At 43.7% G+C, this 21,855-nt stretch overlaps 1 long non-coding RNA gene and 1 gene segment (V, D, J or C); one reads left to right on the forward strand and one right to left on the reverse strand.

The window, feature by feature from the left end:
- LOC311529722 (Ig mu chain C region-like) lies at nt 1-15,875 on the forward strand. The segment is given in 8 exons: nt 1-488; nt 7,576-7,917; nt 8,869-9,198; nt 10,491-10,610; nt 11,503-11,862; nt 11,993-12,301; nt 13,233-13,547; nt 14,469-15,875.
- LOC311529724 overlaps nt 9,564-21,855 on the reverse strand; it is a 21,061-nt gene continuing 8,769 nt past the window's right edge. The window contains exon 3 of the long non-coding RNA XR_014713867.1: nt 9,564-9,630. This is a non-coding gene — a long non-coding RNA (uncharacterized lncRNA). The remainder of the gene's footprint in view (nt 9,631-21,855) is intronic.

Consider the following 21,855-nt stretch of genomic DNA (forward strand, 5'->3'; position numbering starts at 1 on the left):
GCTGCTACTCCCCGCCCCGTGCAAGCGTCCTAGCGCTTCGGGCTGCCCGTGCCCGGCGCGTATTCACTTCCTTGCCAGAAAAGTTTGCCCGGGTCAAGTGCCCGGTTCCCCCCGCCGTGGGAGCCGGGTTCCACCGGCCAGGGGACAATTTTACCGGGCGGCCTCCTCTGCTCTGAGGAGCCCCGGCGCTGCCGGCGAGGAGAGCGACGCCAGCCGCCCCATGTCCCTAACGCCAGCCGCCCCTTTGCCCCGCAGCGCCAGGCGCCCTACAGGGAAGGAGGTGCCGGGTGCCTGGGCCCAGCGCTTGGCTGCACGGGGGCACCGGTCCTAGCTTTCCCGGCGCGCCTGGGGGGGGCGCGGCCGAGGCTACTCCTGACGGCAGTTCAAAGCGCACCTGCTGCGGCCGCGGCTGCTTCCCGGCGCCCTGCCCTGGCCACGCCGGACGATGGAAGCGCTGCTCACGGCGCTGGCGCTCCTTGTGGCTGCAGGTATGGACGCTCCCCGCGGGCTGTGCCTGGTGGGAGGCGGCGCGTGACACAGGCGGCTCCCCCTTGCTGCCCGTCCCGCCTCGCCCGCCGCCTTCGCCGCCCGGTGTGTTGCCAATCCGCGGCCCGTCGCTGCCAGCCTCTGCACAGGACCTTGCTCCTGGAGTGGGGCTGTCCAGCTGGGATTATTCCCGAAGGAAGATCCTGGTCACCGGCAGCGAAGGCGGCAGTGTTGGGCCTTGGGGGATGGGGGATGGGGCGGGGGGTTTCTTCTAAATTAAAGCAGTTGGCCTTGAGGGTGGACACAAACCCCGCGTGTCACCGCAAGGAGAAGGAGGCAAGTACCGAAGTTGGTGGTGGTCTTGTGGTTTATTGAAGCAGCAGGCGAAGTAGGCTTGGAAGGATTAGATTTTTTTCCCCCCAGTAAATGTCAGTTTCATGGTACACACAGGATCTGGCAAAACATTTCCATCAATAGTCACCGAAAGTTACAGCTCGGCAAAGTGAGAGAAAGGCTGCCTGATAACTTCTTAGGGTATGTCTACACTACGGAATAAGGTCGAATTTATAGAAGTCGGTTTTTTAGAAATCGGTTTTATATATTCGAGTGTGCGTGTCCCCACAGAAAATGCTCTAAGTGCATTAAGTGCATTAACTCGGCGGAGCGCTTCCACAGTACCGAGGCTAGCGTCGACTTCCGGAGCGTTGCACTGTGGGTAGCTATCCCACAGTTCCCGCAGTCTCCGCTGCCCATTGGAATTCTGGGTTGAGATCCCAATGCCTGATGGGGCTAAAACATTGTCGCGGGTGGTTCTGGGTACGTATCGTCAGGCCCCCATTCCCTCCCTCCCTCCCTCCGTGAAAGCAAGGGCAGACAATCATTTTGCGCCTTTTTTCCTGAGTTACCTGTGCAGACGCCATACCACGGCAAGCATGGAGCCCGCTCAGGTAACCGTCACCCTATGTCCCCTGGGTGCTGGCAGACCGGTCAAAGGCGTGCTGGCGCAGTTTATTGACTCGCTTAGACCTCAGCGAAACCAATATTCCCACTGTTATTACTGCTTGCTGTGTGCTCCACAATATCTGTGAGAGTAAGGGGGGGACGTTTATGGCGGGGTGGGAGGTTGAGGCAAATCGCCTGGCTGCTGGTTACGTGCAGCCAGACACCAGGGCGGTTAGAAGAGCACAGGAGGGCGCGGTACACATCAGAGAAGCTTTGAAAACCAGTTTCATGACTGGCCAGGCTACGGTGTGAAAGTTCTGTTTGTTTCTCCTTGATGAAGCCCCCCGCCCCTTGGTTCACTCTACTTCCCTGTAAGCTAACCACCCGCCCCTCCTCCCTTCAATCACCGCTTGCAGAGGCAATAAAGTCATTGTTGCTTCACATTCATGCATTCTTTATTCATTCATCACACAAATAGGGGGATGACTACCAAGGTAGCCCAGGAAGGGTGGTGGAGGAGGGAAGGAAAATGCCACACAGCACTTTAAGCACAGCACTTTAAAAGTTTACAACTTTAAAATTTATTGAATGACAGCCTTCTTTTTTTTGGGCAATCCTCTGTGGTGGAGTGGCTGGTTGGCCGGAGGTCCCCCCACCGCGTTCTTGGGCGTCTGAGTGTGGAGGCTATGGAACTTGGGGAGGAGGACGGTTGGTTACAAAGGGGCTGCAGTGGCAGTCTGTGCTCCAGCTGCCTTTGCTGCAGCTCAACCATACACTGGAGCATACTGGTTTGGTCCTCCAGCAGCCTCAGCATTGAATCCTGCCTCCTCTCATCACGCTGCCGCCACATTTGAGCTTCAGCCCTGTCTTCAGCCCGCCATTTACTCTCTTCAGCCCGCCACTTACTCTCTTCAGCCCGCCACCTCTCCTCCCGGTCATTTTGTGCTTTCCTGCACTCTGACATTATTTGCCTCCACGCATTCGTCTGTGCTCTGTCAGTGTGGGAGGACAGCATGAGCTCAGAGAACATTTCATCGCGAGTGCGTTTTTTTTTCTTTCTAAGCTTCACTAGCCTCTGGGAAGGAGAAGATCCTGTGATCATTGAAACACATGCAGCTGGTGGAGAAAAAAAAAGGGACAGCGGTATTTAAAAAGACACATTTTATAAAACAGTGGCTACACTCTTTCAGGGTAAACCTTGCTGTTAACATTACATACATAGCACATGTGCTTTCGTTACAAGGTCGCATTTTGCCTCCTCCCACCGCGTGACTACCCCCTCAACCTTCCCCCCTCCCTGTGGCTAACAGCGGGGAACATTTCTGTTTAGCCACAGGCAAACAGCCCAGCAGGAATGGGCTCCTCTGAGTGTCCCCTGAAGAAAAGCACTCTATTTCAACCAGGTGACCATGAATTAGATCTCACTCTCCTGAGGATAACACAGAGAGATAAAGAACGGATGTTGTTTGAATGCCAGCAAACATACACTGCAATGCTTTGTTCTACAATGATTCCCGAGTACGTGTTACTGGCCTGGAGTGGTAAAGTGTCCTACCATGAAGGACGCAATAAGGCTGCCCTCCCCAGAAACCTTTTGCAAAGGCTTTAGGACTACATCTAGGAGAACCGCAAATGCCAGGGCAAAGTAATCCTTTCACATGCTTGCTTTTAAACCCTGTATAGTATTTTAAAAGGTACACTCACCAGAGGTCCCTTCTCCGCCTGCTGGGTCCAGGAGGCAGCCTTGGGTGGGTTCGGGGGGTACTGGCTTCAGGTCTAGGGTGAGAAACAGTTCCTGGCTGTCGGGAAAACCGGTTTCTCCGCTTGCTTGCTGTGAGCTATCTACAACCTCCTCCTCATCATCATCTTCTTCGTCCCCAAAACCTGCTTCCATATTGCCTCCATCTCCATTGAAGGAGTCAAACAACACGGCTGGGTAGTGGTGGCTGAACCCCCTAAAATGGCATGCAGCTCATCATAGAAGCGGCATGTTTGGGGCTCTGACCCAGAGCGGCTGTTCGCCTCTCTGGTTTTCTGGTAGGCTTGCCTCAGCTCCTTCAGTTTCACGCGGCACTGCTTCGGGTCCCTGTTATGGCCTCTGTCCTTCATGCCCTGGGAGATTTTGACAAAGGTTTTGGCATTTCGAAAACTGGAACGGAGTTCTGATAGCACGGATTCCTCTCCCCAAACAGCGATCAGATCCCGTACCTCCCGTTCGGTCCATGCTGGAGCTCTTTTGCGATTCTGGGACTCCATCATGGTCACCTGTGCTGATGAGCTTTGCATGGTCACCTGCAGCTTGCCACGCTGGCCAAACAGGAAATGAGATTCAAAAGTTCGCGGTTCTTTTCCTGTCTACCTGGCCAGTGCATCTGAGTTGAGAGTGCTGTCCAGAGCGGTCATAATGGAGCACTCTGGGATAGCTCCCGGAGGCCAATACCATCGAATTGTGTCCACAGTACCCCAAATTCGAGCCGGCAACGTCGATTTAAGCGCTAATCCACTTGTCAGGGGTGGAGTAAGGAAATCGATTTTAAGAGCCCTTTAAGTCGAAATAAAGGGCTTCATTGTGTGGACGGGTGCAGGTTTACATCGATTTAACGCTGCTAAATTCGACCTAAAGTCCTAGTGTAGACCAGGGCTTAGAGTCTAAATCCAGTGATTTAGACTTTGAATCAGGGTTGTCAGAAGTGGACTTAAGTGACTGAGTGGTAAGAACAGGTCGGATTGGTTGATATGAGGATATTTACTTTGGATATTTTGACATGTGATATTGACAGTTTGTGTTTGAATGGTTATAAAGCTTTAACTGTTTGAATTTCAATATCTATTGCCATTCAATAATTGTCTGCCCCCCCTAATTTCCTACAACTGTAAAAATTTAAATAGATAAAAATAGAAAAAAGCTTTAAGCCCCATTTTCTCCTGCAGCTGTTCAAATTTAAATATCGGTTTTATTTTTAAGAATTTTAAAATATTTTTATCAATTTGTTCCATGCTGTGTGTGTGTGTGTGTATATATATATATATATATACACACACACAGTTACCAGAAACTTTAAGTGGGCATGCTAGAGGAACCATGGAGGGGGAATACAGGTGCAGTTACCGGAAACTATGAGTTAGGCTTGACAGAAATTGGTTTATATATATATATATATATATATATATATATATAATAGTTTCTGGTAACTACACCTGTATTCCCCCTCCATGGTTCCTCTAGCACACCCACTTGAGCAGAGACCTGCATCTCTCTCACCCTCCTCACAGGGGATTTTAAGACTGCACAGCTACTTGGATAACACTGTGATATCCTCAGCAAGCCAGACTGCCTAAACAGGCCAGCATCTGCATGCTGTTTTCTCCCTGAAGGCTATAGCCCATGTATTGCCCACAGTTAGAAGTTACCACATAGCTCCTTCTAAGCAAATACATTTATTCTTAAGGTAAAAGCAGGACAGAGAAAACAATAAGAGAATCTACACACATGCTAGAATGGTTACTACAGGTCACCCCAAACACCAACCTAGCGCACTGGTAGCTTTCAGTCTTTCAAAACCCACCATTGGATTTTCCCTGTGGTTGAAAGTTCATATCCATCTTAGCTCCAGAACCAGAACAAAGGCTGGGAAGAGCATTAGTTTCTTTATACATCTTAGGCCTTTGATCTTCTACAATGGGTAATCAGCAAAGACCCTCTCCTCTGAATGTAGCTTCAAAAGGCTGGGTTTTTGCATAACCAGAGTTGGTTAATGTGCGTTAACCCTAGGTATCCCCAGGAACTGCAGTTAATGCTTATTGTCCCAAAAGTCTATACCTGTCTGGCATTTTCAATACAGTCTTTTGACCTCCCAGATCCTATATTGGTCATATCTTGCCCCTAGAGAGATTACATGAACTTAATACAATAAGGTCTTTCAGGGATATTGCGACATTGCCATATCTGTAACACATGGCGTTATATGCTAGATAAATGTATGCCAGCTAAATAATAGGTCCCTCCTCAAAAGAGTTTACCTTGCAGAGATATGAGTGGCTATGTTGCAATACAATACAGAGCAAACATAGAGTATCAGGGTAACTAATATTTGGAATGCTTCACAGAACAGGGCTAGAAAAGTATAGTATTTTACACTAATTGTTTGGAATGTGTAACAACTTACATCTAAAATGAAGGCAAATTTGGCCCAAAGTGTCTTCAGTGTCCAAGTTTGAGGGTTTCAGTTTTAAGGGCCAAATTCTGCTCTTGGATGCACCTACACGGCTCCTGTTAATTTCACTGGAGATTCCCGTTTTCAAGTGCATCAAGAACAGAATGTGGCCCGAAGAGCTGCGTTGTAACAATAAATAAATAAATTAAATAAAATAAATCTGAATTCAAAGGAGATAACATGAAAACTATTCTGAACATTTGCCATTTGGGAGGGTTGAAGTGGAGCTGGGGTGGGGGGAAGAAAAGGAAACATTATGTCCATTAAGGGACTGTCCAAATTCCACAAGTCCTCTCCTGACTTGTTCAGTAATAAATAAGGATAGTTTTATTAAAGATATGTTTGAATACAGTGGTATAGTTACAAAAAAAGAAGTCTGATTAATTTCTGAAATCTCTGACACCAAAGAGTGCCGTTGTCTCCCTAACGTGGCTAGGTTTATTTCAGACAGGAATCTGGAACGAACACGTGGAACAATTTCCATAGCAGACCTTTTACAAATTGGGAAGAGATGTTCCACAGGCAGAAATGTATGACAATGACTTAGAAAAGCAAACAGGACCATCAGCTTGAAATCTAGTCAATTAAAAAAAAAATGAATGAAAAGTTGTTTCAGGTCTTATCTTGATCTCTTGAGTCTTGATTGTGATTTTTACAATTACGTTTTCTGGACTCACACAATCGAAAGAGGAAACTGAATAAGATCACGATCCACCATTTGTTTCAGTTGGTGTGAATCCTACACCTGTGCAGGACCCCACTGGCTTCAATGGGGCTGTGCAAGCGTCCAGACATCCTTGCTAGCAGATCTGATTGCAGGTTTGGGACCTGTGTTTGGCATAGTGTGCTGTAAAAGGCATGCAATAAACAAACAAAAAATGAATCCAATTCCCCCCTCTAAGCCTTTTCAGGTGTTACTTGTAACAAGGGTAAGGAAATAAATTTGAGACAGATGTGTGATTTTTATGTTGACTGTGTCCCATTGAGTAAATGATTAAATGTTTGGTGCTCAAAACCATCAATATATTGGTCGCCCCATCTCAAAAAAGATATATTAGAATTGGAAAAGGTCCAGAGAAGGGCAACAAGAATTACTGGGGGTCTGGAACAGCTTCCGTACTGGGAGAGATTAAAAAGACTGGGACAGTTCAGCATGGGTGTGTGTGTGTGTGTGTGTGAGATATAAAGCAGTCTGTAAAATCGTGACTGGTGCGGAGAAAGTGAACGGGGAAGTGTTATTTACCCCTTCACATAGCACAAGAACCAGGGGTCACCCGGTGAAATTGATAGGCAGCAGGTTTGAAACAAAAAAAGGAAGTACTTCACACAATGCACAGAAAACGTATGGAACTCGTCGCAGGGGATGTTGTGAAGGCCAAAAAAATAACTGGGTTGGAAAAAGAATTACATAAGTTCATGTTTATGAACTATAGTGATTAGCCAAGATGGCTATTAGCTGAGATGCTCAGGGATGCAAGCCCATGCTCCAAGTGTACCTAAACCTCCAACCGCTAGAAGCTGGAACTGGATGACAAGGGATGGATCACTTGAAATTGCCCTGTTCTGTTCATTCCCTCTGAAACATCTGGCTCTGGCCTCTGTCAAAAAAGAGGCTACTGGGCTAGATGAACCACTGGTCTGACTCAGTATGGCTGTTCTTATGTTCTATGTTCTTGAAGGGCTCAGTTCCTAAAAATATTAATCCCCTCGGATATGTGTCTGATGGCTTTGATTTATCCACAGGACCGGTACAACCACAGAAGCACAAATATCCCCACCCCAGCACAGTAATGTGACTCCATCCTGATCCTAGACAGGCCCCTAATTAGTGCTGAGAGGGAGAATTCAGTCTCTATAGCCCTTTCACTCCTTTTCCTGTTGCTGAGACTGATAGTGATAGTGCCAATTGCATGTTCATTTGTTTTATTTTTAGCTACATTGGAAATCAAGACAAGCCCTTCCCCAGTATTCTGTCTGGTGGACACACATATTGAGTTGCATTGTAATTTTACAATCTGGAAGAGTGTTAAATTGGAGGATGTGGCCGTGAAATGGACCATAAACAATGAATTTGGAGAGAAGACAGTATACCAGTTTGATGGAAAGCATACATTATATCACCGGAATGGGGCCTTGGTGAATCCTGAATTACTAACCCAGGGCAGCGCATCACTGAACCTGCATAATGTGACATTAGATGACGAAGGGATCTACACATGCACTGTTTTAATAACCCCGCAATATGGAAGTGGGACAATCCGCCTCCAAGTCAGAGGTACTCAGCACTATTCGCTATAAAACAGAAACAACTTGCGACCAATGTGTAACTTTGAGGCCACTCCAAGGGTTGAGTTAAGACATGATGCTGTGATGTGATGTAACGGTAGCCTTATTTTAGCCTTAGAGATTTTCATTTTCAGGAATGCCTAATTGCTTCATAAACTACAGAATTGGGCCAATAGGGTGTCAGATAAATGGGAGTATCCTGTATTAATAAACTCATTTTACAGATGGGGGAAATTGAGGTTTAGAGAATAACTGACCTGCCCAGAATCACACAGTGAGTTCATGATAGAACTGGGCCTAGAACCAAGAGGTCTGATTCCCTATCCCTGGACTGCAGTAACCACTAAACCACATATGGATAGGAAGTGACTTTTTTGGAATAGGAGCACTGAATATTAAGCAAACCCCTATAATTTCTCTTGCCACTGCCTACAGCCAGCTGATCATTCTCCAGTGACTGTTTTGAATTATTTTTAGGTACTTGTTTGAGGATAACTGTAGCAAATGTTTCTTAGAGGATCATCAGGTGCTTGCCAGGTCCTTGTGGTCAGTTTAAAGTTAGCTCCTTTACTTTATCTTTGATGCAATGATTTAGCCACGGTCTGGCTTGTTTACATGTTAACGTTATAAAAGTAAAACTTTTGTAGAAAAGAAACTCTCCCGAGCAATTCTTGCTATGCTTCACTGGTGTGTATCTATCACTCATTTGTGTATTTACAGTCTCCTTTTTATTTTGAACTAAATTTTTGCTAGTGTCCATTAGCGCTCAGTCAGTATTTTGGATCTAGTCTTATTCACTTACTGCCATGTAACTCTCTATTCCCAATTTTAACTATCTACCCAGAAGCAAAATTAGTGTCTGGTGCTAATTAGGAATCTTTTATGGGGAATCATGAGCAATAGGATCTTGTCTGTGCATGACTGTGATTTGTCTTCCCAGCTCAGCCTACAGTGTTGCTGTCACCCCAAAACCCCGAAATTACAGCAGGGGGAGAGAAAACCTTTTCCTGTGATGTTCATCAATTTTACCCTCAAGAAATTGACATCTCGTGGCTGGTTAGGAAGTATGGCAGTAAACACGAGAGGCCTTTAACGCAGGATATCTGCACGGGAGTCCCATTGGCTCACGATAAAAAGGGCATGTTCACTGTGCTGAGCCGGGTGACCCGAGAGGTGTCTGAAGAGGATGATGGATCCTTGTACATCTGTGAAGTCCGACATGAATCCTTGGAAAAGCCGCTGAGAGGAAATACAACCATATTTGTCACGAGTAAGTGGCCCAAGAACAGACTCTGAATAGATCTGGTTGAAAATTTTGTAATGGCTCAATTTTCTTTCCGAAAATGGAATTTTGCTGAAATCAAACTGTTTCATGGAAACATGTTGGTTTGATGACGTTTTCAACAGGAAAGTTTAAATGAATCATTTTTTACTTTCTTTTTAATTTTGATAAAGTCAAAATCAATCATTTTTACCTTATCATGTTGATTAATTTTTGTTTAAACTTTTATATTATACTAAAATATTAGTTTTAATATATTGTATGTATAGATTTAACATGATAGAATATATGCCACAGTTAATATTTTATAGAACAATGTTTTGACATTACTGAAATTAAATGTTTCAATTGTTCCATATCAAACTTCTTCCAAATTTTCATTTTGCAGAAAATTTCAGACTTTCAGCTTTTCAGGTTGATCTGGAACAAAAACAAATTTTAAAATGTTGGGATTTCCCAGCAAATGGAAATTTTACTTTAGGCATTCGGGAAATCCTAAGAAGTGATTGATGGGAGGAATGATTTTAATAGAGGCAAAATCCTGCCTTAACTCCAGAAAGTCCTGAGTGCAGTAAAACCAGTGCCCAGGGGCTCAGGACTCCAGGAGGCTGCACAGGGGTTCTGCATTCTCTTCAGGCTGTGCTCTGTGTTGGCTCAGTGCAACAGCACGCGGAAGAGATTGCAAGTAGGGCGGGGCTGTTGCAGAGCCACCATTCACAGAAGAGGAATGCAGCATTCCCAGAGACTTTTGCAGCCTAGAGGCTTCAATAGCTGCTCCTGAGCTCGGCAGCCTGTATGGGAGATCTGTTTTTTCACCCTTGCAGTTCCCACAAATCTTCCCAGCTCACAACCCCATTTTCTCAGGTTGTAGCTGAAGGCAGGAAATCAAAAAATACTCAAATATACTGTGTATCAGCCTTCTCTAGCAAACTCCTGTTAGCCCTATCCCTGCTTCAATACCCTCATGAACATAACCCTGTACCCAAAATAACAAAGTTACTCCATGGCTCAATCCGCTCCTCTTTCAAGTGTGTTCTTCGTGCACATGCTGTCCAAAAGGCCTATAATCCCTTGTCTTGCCTACAGAGAACTGATCGTAGCTTGACCTCTTCATGACTCAGTTTACCATCATGTAAAAGGGGGATAATAACAATAATACAGAAGTGCTTCACTTTCCAGGGCTGATGGGAAGCTTCATTAGTTGTTTGTAAAATGCTTTGAGATCCTTGGGTGGAATTGGATTATTTTAAATTGTTTCTAATGAATACATTTGTTTTCAGCCCCAAGGCAGTATCAGCGGGACATGGGGGTCATTGTTGGAGTGGCTGCTGCTTGTATTGTGATAACTGGAGTGTGTAGTATATTTTTGACCATATTCTATCGGGAACAATTTATGAAAGGTAATTATTTTTTTTTAAACATTCCTACCCTTCAGCATCCTTCTAGCTGTGGTAGGCCTCCCATTTATGTACTAATGATGATAATAATAATTAATAACTAATAATAACTTAGCTAAGGGTACGCTCTGCAAAACAATGTGCTTCTTAGTTCATGTTAAAGGAAAGTTGGCCTAAAAATCAGAGCTACAGCTTTCTCTAACCCAGAGTGTTAACAAATATCGTATTTGATTCTGAGCCCCATAGAAGGGAGTTGCTAGCTTCTGTACTTCTATCTGATTTCCTTCAGGATATTTTGTATGTTAGGGCACCTCAATCAGCTGTACGGCCCATGCACAGACCCTTGGGAGGCACCAATAGTAGGTAATCTGGTTTATTTGCCTGCATCGTGGCAGGATTGATTTCATGTCCCTAAATCATCTGTCATGGATTAATTTAGTCTAATCTAATCCAGTCATTACAGGGATGCAAGAGGGTTTTAGCAACTATGGGAGACCAACAGTAGAGATAGGGGCACTAGATTTTAGCAGTCATAGCACTTGTCAGTACTGGAGGGATCAGAAGGGTTTAATCAGCTAGAAAGGGTGGGTTTCAGCAACTGAAAGAGGGGTGGGCCCCCTCAACTCATCGTATTGCAAAAGGCCATGGGGTGGAGGAGGTCCTGGTTGTGTCTGAGCAAGAGTGATGACAAAGCAGGGCTCCCGTCAAAGGTCCAGGGCTCTCTGCAGCTACACTTTGGGTACATGCCTAGAAAAGACCCAATGTGTTGATTTCACTGGGGCCAGTATTTCACTCCTACTGTGAATGTCACTACTTTATATACCCAGGAACCCCCGGTTCTGCTATGCCAGCATCTCACAGAGACTTCTACATCCCAAATTTATCTTCTTTTCAGTGCCACCTCAGGTTTCCTTGATTAACAAACCAGATGTGATCCCGATTAATGAGAAGCTGAAGCTGATGTGCAACATAAATGGGTTTAGACCAAAAGTAATTAGTGTGAAATGGTACCGGAGAACCCCCCAAATGGCATCAAGTGAAGCTCCTGGAGAAGCCTCTTTTCTTCTGGGTCCAAGAGAAGATATTACAGACAAGGCAAGGCAGCCTTTGGAAACCAATGGCAAGTTCTTCAGTGTTCCATCCTGTCTGACCTACATACCCACCATCTGGGATGATGGGGCAGTGTTTGAATGCAGCATTGAGCACAGTGCACTGAAAAGTGCCATATGGATGAGCACCACGCTGAGTGTCACCGGTAAAAGCCCCTTTCTCCCCCTCCACCCGACCCCAGCAGATCTTCTTTTCTTACTAACTCGTTGCCCTGAACAGTAACTTTTTACAAGATTTCCCTAAACACACTCTCTCTGTCTCTGTCTCCCTTTCAGCTCGGCCGGCAAGTCTCTACATCACTAGCTGGCCTCAGGCTCCCACGGTAGGAGAGAAGCTCATTCTGAGTTGCGTAGTAGAGAAATTTTACCCGAAGAATATCACTTTGACTTGGTTTCGAAATGGACAACTTGTTAGCGATGTGACTCAGTTTGGACCTTTCCCTTGTGAAATTGACTATTTCAGTGTCTGGAGCCAGACAGAGTTTATGCTGACCAATGAGGAGGAAGGGGCAGTTTATATCTGTCAGATAAAACACAGCAGCTTTGGAAATATAGAAGAACTCTTCTATGAAGTTAACTTGCAAGGTAAGATGCATGCTGTGAGTCAACAGCTGCAAATGATGCTAGCAGTGAAGCTGCCTTTGAGAGGTTCAGCGGATTTACACCAAGAGGTGCAAAAGATTTGTGGGGTTGAGTTTCAGAGCTTGAAAGGCAGGGTGGTCTATTGGCCTGTGCACAGGGTATAGTGCTAGGAAGTCCTGAGATCTAATCCTGGCTCTACTGCTGACTTGGTATGTGGCTTGGGGCGAGTCAGCCCCTGTTTTTCATCTATAAAATGTAGAGTATAGGGGTATAGTGAACATCAATTCGTTAATATAAAGTGCTATGGAAGTATTAAGTATTTCTAGGTGAGACCGGTTTGATCACCTGGAATCTGAATGAGGCCTTTGGGTTAAAGAGTGTGGAGGAAGCTAAGGAGCAGCTGAGTTCCTCCTAACCCAGCCTAGTAGAGTGATTGCTGAATGGGCCTTCTGTTTTCTTGTCTTAGCCCCATTTCACTCACCGATCTTTAGCGATGGCGCTAAGTGGAACCGGCCCAGGTAATGCCCAAGGTCTGGGATGAGGAAGAAGAGCTGTGGTAGCTGTGGCTGAGTAGAGAGAGACCTTATTCAGCACAGTGCACTGGGAGAGCCTGGGGATGCGATGGGGGCCATGAGCTATCAGTACAGGGGAAAGAATGTGGCACACATAATGTTGGGCCAAGGTCAAAGCTATAGTCACACCCAAAAATTCCTATTGCCAGACCCACAACATGCCATATACAATCAAACCAGGAACAATTTGCAGCAGCTCTCTCACTGTGCGAGCTGTAAGCTCCCACATTCTCATGACTGTCATAAATAATTCACCACTCCCATTGGTACTGTTATGCGTCTTGGCCATTTGCTCTCTTCTTGACATTGGAGGCGACTCATCTGACCATCTGTCCTGCTGTGTGTTCTTTCCGTTTGAACAGGGACACCCCCTGAAGTTCTCTGGATCACCACAGACCCTTCTGTTCCTGTGCTGGGAGAGGAGCTGAGGCTGAACTGCAGGATCAATAACTTCTCCCCTAACGTGATCACTGTGAACTGGTTCCGAGATGGGCACCTCCTGCAAGCGGGAGTCTGCCATTCAGTCTCCATAATGGGAGCCAATGGTTTGCACTCCATCTGGAGTGTTTTGAGAGTCACGCCTGGAAGGGAAGAGGAAGGAGCAGTGTTTACATGTCGGGTGACACATGCTGCTTTAAGGGACTCTGTAGAAAGATCATACACTCTGCAGCTGCCTGGTACGTCCTGTACTGTGTGTTTGATTGCATAGTTAATACACTGCCTGAGCAATGGAGATTAGCTGAAAGCAAAGTGTGGTCAAGGGGCCAAATGAGGCCTGTAGAGTGCCAGAGGGAGGCCTAAAGTGATGTTGTGAGCCGATGGCTGTGAGCTAGGAACTTAATGAGACCTGGTCTCAGCTCTGACATGGACTCCCAGCATGCTTAATCTCTCCGCCTAAGAGCCCCCATCTGTACAAACACTCACTTACGTAAGGGTGGAGCGAGGATGGCTGTGTTTGTAAAGCGCCTCATTTCTAATGATTGTTATGTTATTAAAATGCAGCCTGTGGCTGCTCTCTGCATGTCATCGTAGGACAGGAACAAAGCTGATCAACTGCGGGTTTTTAGGGCTGGTGAAATGTTATGAAACACAGAGCCTCTGAGTAGGCTCTAAAGTCATCCTAGCCCCTCCTGCATCCCAACAGCTAGAGGTGAGCACTGCACCAGGGGTGCCCCCCCCCATCCCGCCTCCTCTTTTGTATTGGTCTCTGGCTACCAGATTTAGTCCTTTGGCTAGTCGATGTCTATTACATTTTTCCAAGCCCTGCCCAAAGACCTCGCTGTGGTCAGAGAATGCAACTTTCTGCATCACAAATGGCAACATTTCACCCAGGATAAATAAGGTGAATTTTGTTTATGAATTTGCTCCATATGGAAATATGTCATTTTTATTGAGACATTAAAAAAAAACAAACAAAACCCTGCAGACTATGGGTAGTGAGAACCCAAAATGTTTTACTCTGTTGCAAACTGATTAACTTCCCCCCCCACCATTTGGCACGTGATTTTTTTTTTTTTTTTTTGTTTATGTCGGTGTAACAAAGCACACATCAGCAGTTACTGCTGGCTGAGCTGACAATTCTGACTTTTTCTTTATAGATTGACTTGGTGAAGGCTTAACAGACTGTCCAGGGTGGGAAAGAAAGAGCAGAAGGTACACTTCCAGCACCGTGAAAGTTCTCTGGAAATGAAACTTACTAAACACTGAAGAGTTGATTCTACATCTCTCCCACTTCATCTCCTGGCTTTCACATTCTCCTTGTAAAGGGATCCTAACTGTTCCTTCCCATCCTACAGTGTAAGGACTGTGTCTGGTTATACGCCACACTCGTGGCAGCTGCTCGCTGCCTTTCTGAATGAGAAGCACCAGTTCATCAGCTGGTTTGTAGAGCAGAGAGAATTTTTTGTTCTTTAGCTTCACCTTTGGTTAAAGGATGGTCTAGCTTCCTGCATTTGTTGGGTTGTACAGAATTGCTAAATGTCACGTGAGCAACACTATAGAATCAGTATTATTAATAAAATACTTTTTCTTAGTATTATTAACACCTAGGATTTATCTCCCAAGGGCATTAACTAAGTACTGGGGCTAGGGTAGCTAGGGCATAGTTATTAACTTGTTTAACAGAGGGAGAAACGGAGACACAAAGTAGTGAAAATTATTTACCCAAGGTTACGTAGGGAGCTGTGGAATTATTTTCACAGCTACTAAGGGGTTCATTGGCTTTCAGGTACATTGAAATGATCCTACCTGACTCCTACATAGAAATGGGCAAGGTCACGAAGAAAAGAGAGGACCTATCCTGTATTTTACCACTGGGTGTCTCTCTTTACCTCATCACTGGAGGTAGAAATGAAAAATGTAAAGACAACTCTGCAGTCTGGCCTGTGGTGACCAGAGTGTGTTACCTAGCCCAGTGTGAATGGAGAGAAAGCTTTGCCTTTCTTTTCTTAATTCTTTTCACAATCAAGTATTTGCAAATTCATTTATTAAACAGAAAATTGACACTCCTCCTACACTTTTTACACAATGGATTGACTCCAGCTGCTTTGAGGAATAAATTCCCTTTCTCAGCGGGCCAACTTAGATCTGCTGTAAATGGATGCCATTCCAGTGATTTCAGTGGCGATGTACCTGCTTACAACAGGTTTGAATTAAGTTCAGTGTGCAATGACATCAAACCATGGGGAAAGGGGATATAAGGAATTAGGGAATGATAAAACAAGGGGAGAGAGAGAAGTTATTTTAGGATAGCTTTGGGATAGCTTCTTTTGGAGAGGGATGTTGGTTATCAACTGAATTGTCTTAATTTGTTACATTCTTTTTTTTATTGTTGTAACTCAGTGGCTCTCAAGCTTTCCAGACTTCCCTTTCAGGAATCTGATTTGTCTTGCATACCTCCAAGTTTCACCTCACTTAAAAACTACTTGCTTACAAATCAGAGATAAAAATACAAAAGGGTCATAGCACACTATTACTGAAAAATTGCTGACTTTCTCCTTTTTATCATATAATTAAATAAATCAATTGGAATATTAATATTGAAATAATATTAATATGGAATTATTAATATTAATATGTTAACATTTCAATATATAGAGCAGTATAAATAAGTCATTGTCCGTATGATATTTTAGTTTGCACTGACTTCGCTAGTGGTTTTTATGTAACCTGTTATAAAACTAGGCAAATATCTAGATGAGTTGATGTAACTCCTGGAAGACCTCTGCGTACCCCCAAGGGTACATGAACCACTGTTGTAAGGGACTTCTATCATAAGCAGGGGGCAAAGAGCAGCAAGTGCCTAGGTGTAGATTACTAGAAGTAATAATATTAAGGACCGCTTTGGCCATTGAGTTGATTGGGAGTAGAATCCAGCCCCTCTGTAAGAGGAAATGAAGGAGGAAAGTGTGGTTGCTTGGCCAACAAGGAACACAAAGATACAAATAAATGTGAAATCTAATATATATGTTTAAAAACCAATAAACATGGCTGCTGGTACAAGTGTGTGAGCAAGAATACACATGTATAATCTGTAGCTTGTGCTCAGTTACCATGACTGCATGTGAAAAGGACCAGAGTCTCACTGTCCCTTTGCATGTTCAGTTACTGTGATTCTGCATGAAAACTGTGTGTACAAATTGTGCATGTGCACTTTTGAGTGGGAATTTTTGAAACTCTAGGCCTCAGTAGCTGCAGGAATTTGGAATCTGCCTGCTTTGCAAAATGCAGAGCATTACTAACCTCCTGCAAACACCGTATGGGTGCTGATAGGAAAATAAGTCAAACAGTACAATAAAAGCTCATTGGTAAAACAAAGGTCAGTATGTGAGGGTCACTAATGATAAATACAGCCTCTCCCCAGTCAGAACACAAGCCCAGAGTCTCAGGCTGTCCCTTAGTGCCATATCTACCAGCTCTCCCTTTTGCATGAACAGTGAGTGGATTTAAATGTAGTGGAACCGGTGATACAGAAAGTGTTGGGTTGGCATCAACCATCCTTCCTTCCATGCCCATTAACAGAGAGATAAAAATCTAGTTACAGCAGGAAATAATTAATATGGGGAAAAAATGAAGGAAAGAAGCATATGGTCCTTTGCTAATGCTGGTGCAGGAAGTGTTGATTGTAGGTGTTTACAGGGGTGCTGGAACAATTTGTATAGTGGGGGTGCTGAGAGCCATTGAACCAAACTGAACCCTATATGTAATTGAAACCACTTCAAGCCAGCACCTCTAGTTCCAGTGTTTATGGGCATTTACATAATTAAGAAGATGCAAAGAGGTTAGGGTTTAAATCTTAATCACATTCAAAATACTGGAACTCTAAGCAAATCAGTATGTCACCACTAGCACAGTAAACCTCAGTAAGAGACAGGCCCCTGTCCTATGAGTGCTGAGCAGTATGTTTATGATACTGAACTGATAGGGGCTGCATTAAGAGAATTGAATAGAATTAAACAGGCACAAATGTGAATCGAGTAAGGAAATGCCTTCCCTTTGTTTCTCACTGTTAGAAACCTAAAAGAAAAGGAGGACTTGTGGCACCTAAGAGACTAACAAATTTATTTGAGCATAAGCTTTCGTGAGCTACAGCTCACTTCATCGGATGCATTCAGTCATGTTAGAAACCTGTATCACTATAAGAGAAATGGCAGATTTCTGCACTGGCCACCAGATAAACACTCTTTCTCTTCTAAGATCTCGTGGTGTTCTTGTATAGTTGATTTTTAAGAGAGGGGTTTGTGGGGCTTCTGTGGCTACAGCATAGAAGCAGAGTATATTGTCTGGTGACTTGGGCTCCTTTTAAGTAATTGTAGTGTTTTATGACTTGAGAAGTTTACTGTTGGGTCCTCAGCTTCTTTATCTGCTCATCCTTTGTCATCACACATGGAATGTTACCTAAGTGATCAGGTTGTGGGGGTTACAAACCCCCCACCATTTGAGTCATGTTCACGGGTGATGCGCAAGCTCCCTTTTCTTTCTCTTTCCTTCTTGCTGTTAATTATGGGCCTGATACTGCAATCCTTACCCTTATGGCTAACTCACGTACGTGTGTAGCCATTGGCTTCAATGGGAGCAGGAGCAGACCCAGGACAGTTCTCCTGGGACTAGTCACAGGAGTAAGGGCAGCAGATTCAGGCCTTGTATTCGTGGTCTGAAAATGTGAAATCCACCCCATTGTTTCCTGATTTCTACCTGTGTCAAAATGATCCCTGGTAACCCTGGAGCCTAGAAAATCAGTTCAAATCAAAGCTGCCCTATCAAAGGATGGGAAATTGAAACAGGATCAGGCTAACAAAAGGAGCCCAACTAAAATGCAACCTGCTTTAGCCATGTGCGTCTCTGCTGCTTTAGAGAACTCTGGTATTGGAAAATCCTGGAACAATGAATAGCACTGGGTTTGGTGGGGCTCACCCAACAATATTATGGTCTTGGTTGTGTTTCAGTCCTTTGCTTCCAGGATGTTTCATCTTTTCATTGGGGTTTGTTTGTTTGTTCTGGCTAGAGCTTCATTCCCTAATTGCCACAGATCATTTAGTTTCTGTCTTATTTGGTCATTTTTGGTGTAGGCATGAAGCGCTCATTTTCCTTTAGCTCCGCAGTTGCTCTGTAATTAACATCTTAAATGCTGTTTACGCTCACTGAAAACAGATTCTTTTCAGTGTATCAGGCTGGCATAAGAAGGCATTGGAAGGCTGCACAGTTGCCTGTCGTTGGTTTTGAAGTTTGACTTTGCCCCTTCTGGGTTTGGATCTGCAGGTTGTGTGTGGAGAGAGAAATGCAATTAGTCTGATTGAATAAGGTCTCGGTGGCTGCTTTGTTTGTAAAGGATTAAAGCTTATGCAGTGCTCGAGAGTTATTCCGCATCTTTTTTCATGCGATAACTTTTTATTCATGTCTCTCAATGGCAAAATATGAAACTTGCAGAAAGGGCTGAAACATACACATGCCTTTTTCTCTTCCAACCAATTCTTTACTTAAATGGAGAACCACACAGTATCACTAGGAGGAAATAAGCAGGAAAGGAGTTATGTATGCCAGCATGGACTGAGCAGGGGGCTGGGAGCTAGGAACATCCTGAATTCTAGCTCTGCCACTGGTTCTTTGGGTGGCCTTGAGCAAGTCATTTAACTTATATCAGTTTCCCCATTTGAAAACTGGGGATGATGATGATAATAATAATATCCATTTATCCACCTCAAAGGGTTGATAGGGTGATTAATTGATTTGTTATTATTTGCATAGTATTCTGAAGCTATAAAGTGCTATTGGAGAGGAGGGAGAAACTATATCACATGGACCAGGATCTGCTCAGAAAAGATGCAAACCAGTCTCTAAAACGTACTGTACCAACAAGCTCTGTCGCTATATACTCCACCTCTTTTCCACCAGGCCAGTGATTTATGGTTCTTATTAGCCAGGGGATGGTTTTCTTCTTTGGAATCTGTTTTGTACTTTCTTGCTACTCATTTGACTCTGTTAGAAACTATGACTTTCCTGACACATTGGGAATGACCTATCTAGTATCGCTAATTCCCCTGATGGCTAATTGGCTGTGAAGGGGAAAGGGCTTGTTTGCCTAATAATAATTCTATATCTCCTAGTACATTGTGGGGCTGAATTCATCAACATCCATAATGCACTTTGAGCTAGTCAGTCAGAGGTGCTGTAGAAGTGCAAAGTGAGATCAGGTTATTATGCTGCTTGTCTTTTCTGCTCACTCTCTGGTTTTATTCAGACTGGTTGTTCCATTCGCTGTACTCCAGACACAGCAACAAAACAGAGAGAAAGTCCAGCCCGCACTTGACTTTATCCTCCCATCTTTTCCCCCTTTGATCTGTTCCTCAATTTGATTATAAAGTTTGAACTGTCGTCTGTATCTTCTGCCCCTGGGATTCTCTGAGGCTGTGGCCGATTTTACTTTTTTCTTCTTATGTGGCATTTCCATTCCTGAAGGTTTGCACTTATGGTAGCCCATTCTGTACGATCCTCTGCTTATCTCTTTGTGGATGAACAGTCCTTTTGGTCCACCCAGGATACTACACTGCATTGACTGAGTTCAAGGGCATCGGAACCTTTGTAGAAGGTTGCGGGGAGGACAAGGCCAGAGTGGCGGGGGAATTAAAGTGCTGCTTAAATATCCCACAGAGTACAACGGTAATAGAAATACCCAGAATACAAAATGTAGCCAGATTATAATGTTTAAGGCATAATTATAGTATGAACAAACAAACAAAAATAAGACAACTTTAATTCTAAACATCAGGATTGCATTTTATTTTTGCACTTCGTGTATTGTACTTCACTTGCATTTATCATTTTATTGCATATACTCCACTGTTAATACTTCATTATTATTGTTTTTTTACTATTGAACTGTAACTTGCAATTCTGTAACATGACAATCAAATTGTCCTTCTTTATATATAATGTATATTTTAACAATTATAACACTCCATTGTAAATCTCCTTAGAATAAGGCATCAGCAAAATTAATAATAATAACAACAAACAACTTTGAAGGAAGGTGAACATGTCCCCATAGAAGAGGTACCATATAACATGATTTTTTTCTATGTTTTATAAAAAATAAAATAAAATAAAAATATCTTTTATATTTTTAGAAAACCTAACAAGCACCATGAACAGGTTGTAGCAGATAGAAGCAATACAGGATCTATTAAGCAAAAACTGTATACTTAATGCAGTGTTGCTCACACGATTATCTAGGATTGCAGTGGATATCTAGGAATGCATCTGATCTCCTAGTGCTTCTTGGTCTCTAGGAGTACAGTCATTTTTTTTTTGCACAGTGTATACATTTCTTTTGTTAAAAAGTGGGGAGGCATGGTTCCTTGGCCCTCCCCCCAGTTCCAGTGGCTGAGTTCCAATCATCTCTAATACTTTTTTGGTTGGTTATGCGGTCTATCCAGGATATTTTCAGAATTCTTCTGTAACATTATAATAGGGTGACCAGATGTCCTGATTTTATAAGGACAGTCCCAATTTTTGGGTCTTTTTCTTATATAGGCTCCTATTACCGTCCCCCCTACCCCCGTCCCAATTTTTCACATTTGCTGTCTGGTCACCCTACATTAAAATTTGAAGGACTGTAGTTTATCATCAATTTTTTGAATGTCCATGTTGGATTTTACTTTGTTCGTTCAATAAAATAATCCTCTCCTTGCCCTTTATCCTGTCTTTTTTTGCTGTTTGATAAAGAGGAAAAGAGCTATCCTGCCTGTGCTGATCGGGAATTTATTTTGCAGGGGTTTTTGAGGTCAGGTGTGAAAAGCCAGTCATTTGGAGTTATAATTCTGGTGTGGGCATTTTCTGTACTTCCTCTATGACCTGTTTATAAAGCATCTTTTCCTAACAGGCTTAGCCTTTGCTTGGATTAATGTATCTGGGCCACATTCACGTGTTAGTTTTTGCTTGCTCAGCATCTGTGTGCAAAGTGGGGAAATGTCTTTAGTCTTGCTAAAATTAGAATGATACAAAGCAGAATATTGCAGAGGGCCTGGACCAAAACTCTTGAGCTGAGCACCTGCAAACTTTGAGAAAGTCTGGAACTGACGGTTGTCCTTTGTCTTGGGTCTGCTGTGATTAGCTCTTACCTTTACATTGGTTTCCTCCTAGCAGTGTAGAGAACTTGTCAAAATTCTTTTAAAAAACCCTGTGTTGTTGTCAAGTGGAGTTGGAAAAGCAACTCCCTGCGTTGTCATTTTTGGCTTCTCCATAATGTGTGTTTGTGTTTGATTTCTGTGTACGGGGAAGAAATATGATACTGGATTCCAGACTGAGCATTTGAACAAATATTTAAGCATGTGGATTTTCAGTGTTTTTTAGCACGTCAGATGTAAGCACCTTTTCCCCCTTTGTATTTGAGATGTATTTAATGTAGTTGTTGGACTCAGTACAGGGGTAACAGGCTGAAATTCTCTGTGTTATGCAGGAGGCCAGACAAGATAATCTAGTTGTCCCTTC

The sequence above is a fragment of the Lepidochelys olivacea genome (genome assembly GCF_965140295.1).
Source record: "Lepidochelys olivacea isolate rLepOli2 genome assembly, chromosome: 13".
Lineage (NCBI taxonomy): Eukaryota > Metazoa > Chordata > Testudines > Cheloniidae > Lepidochelys > Lepidochelys olivacea.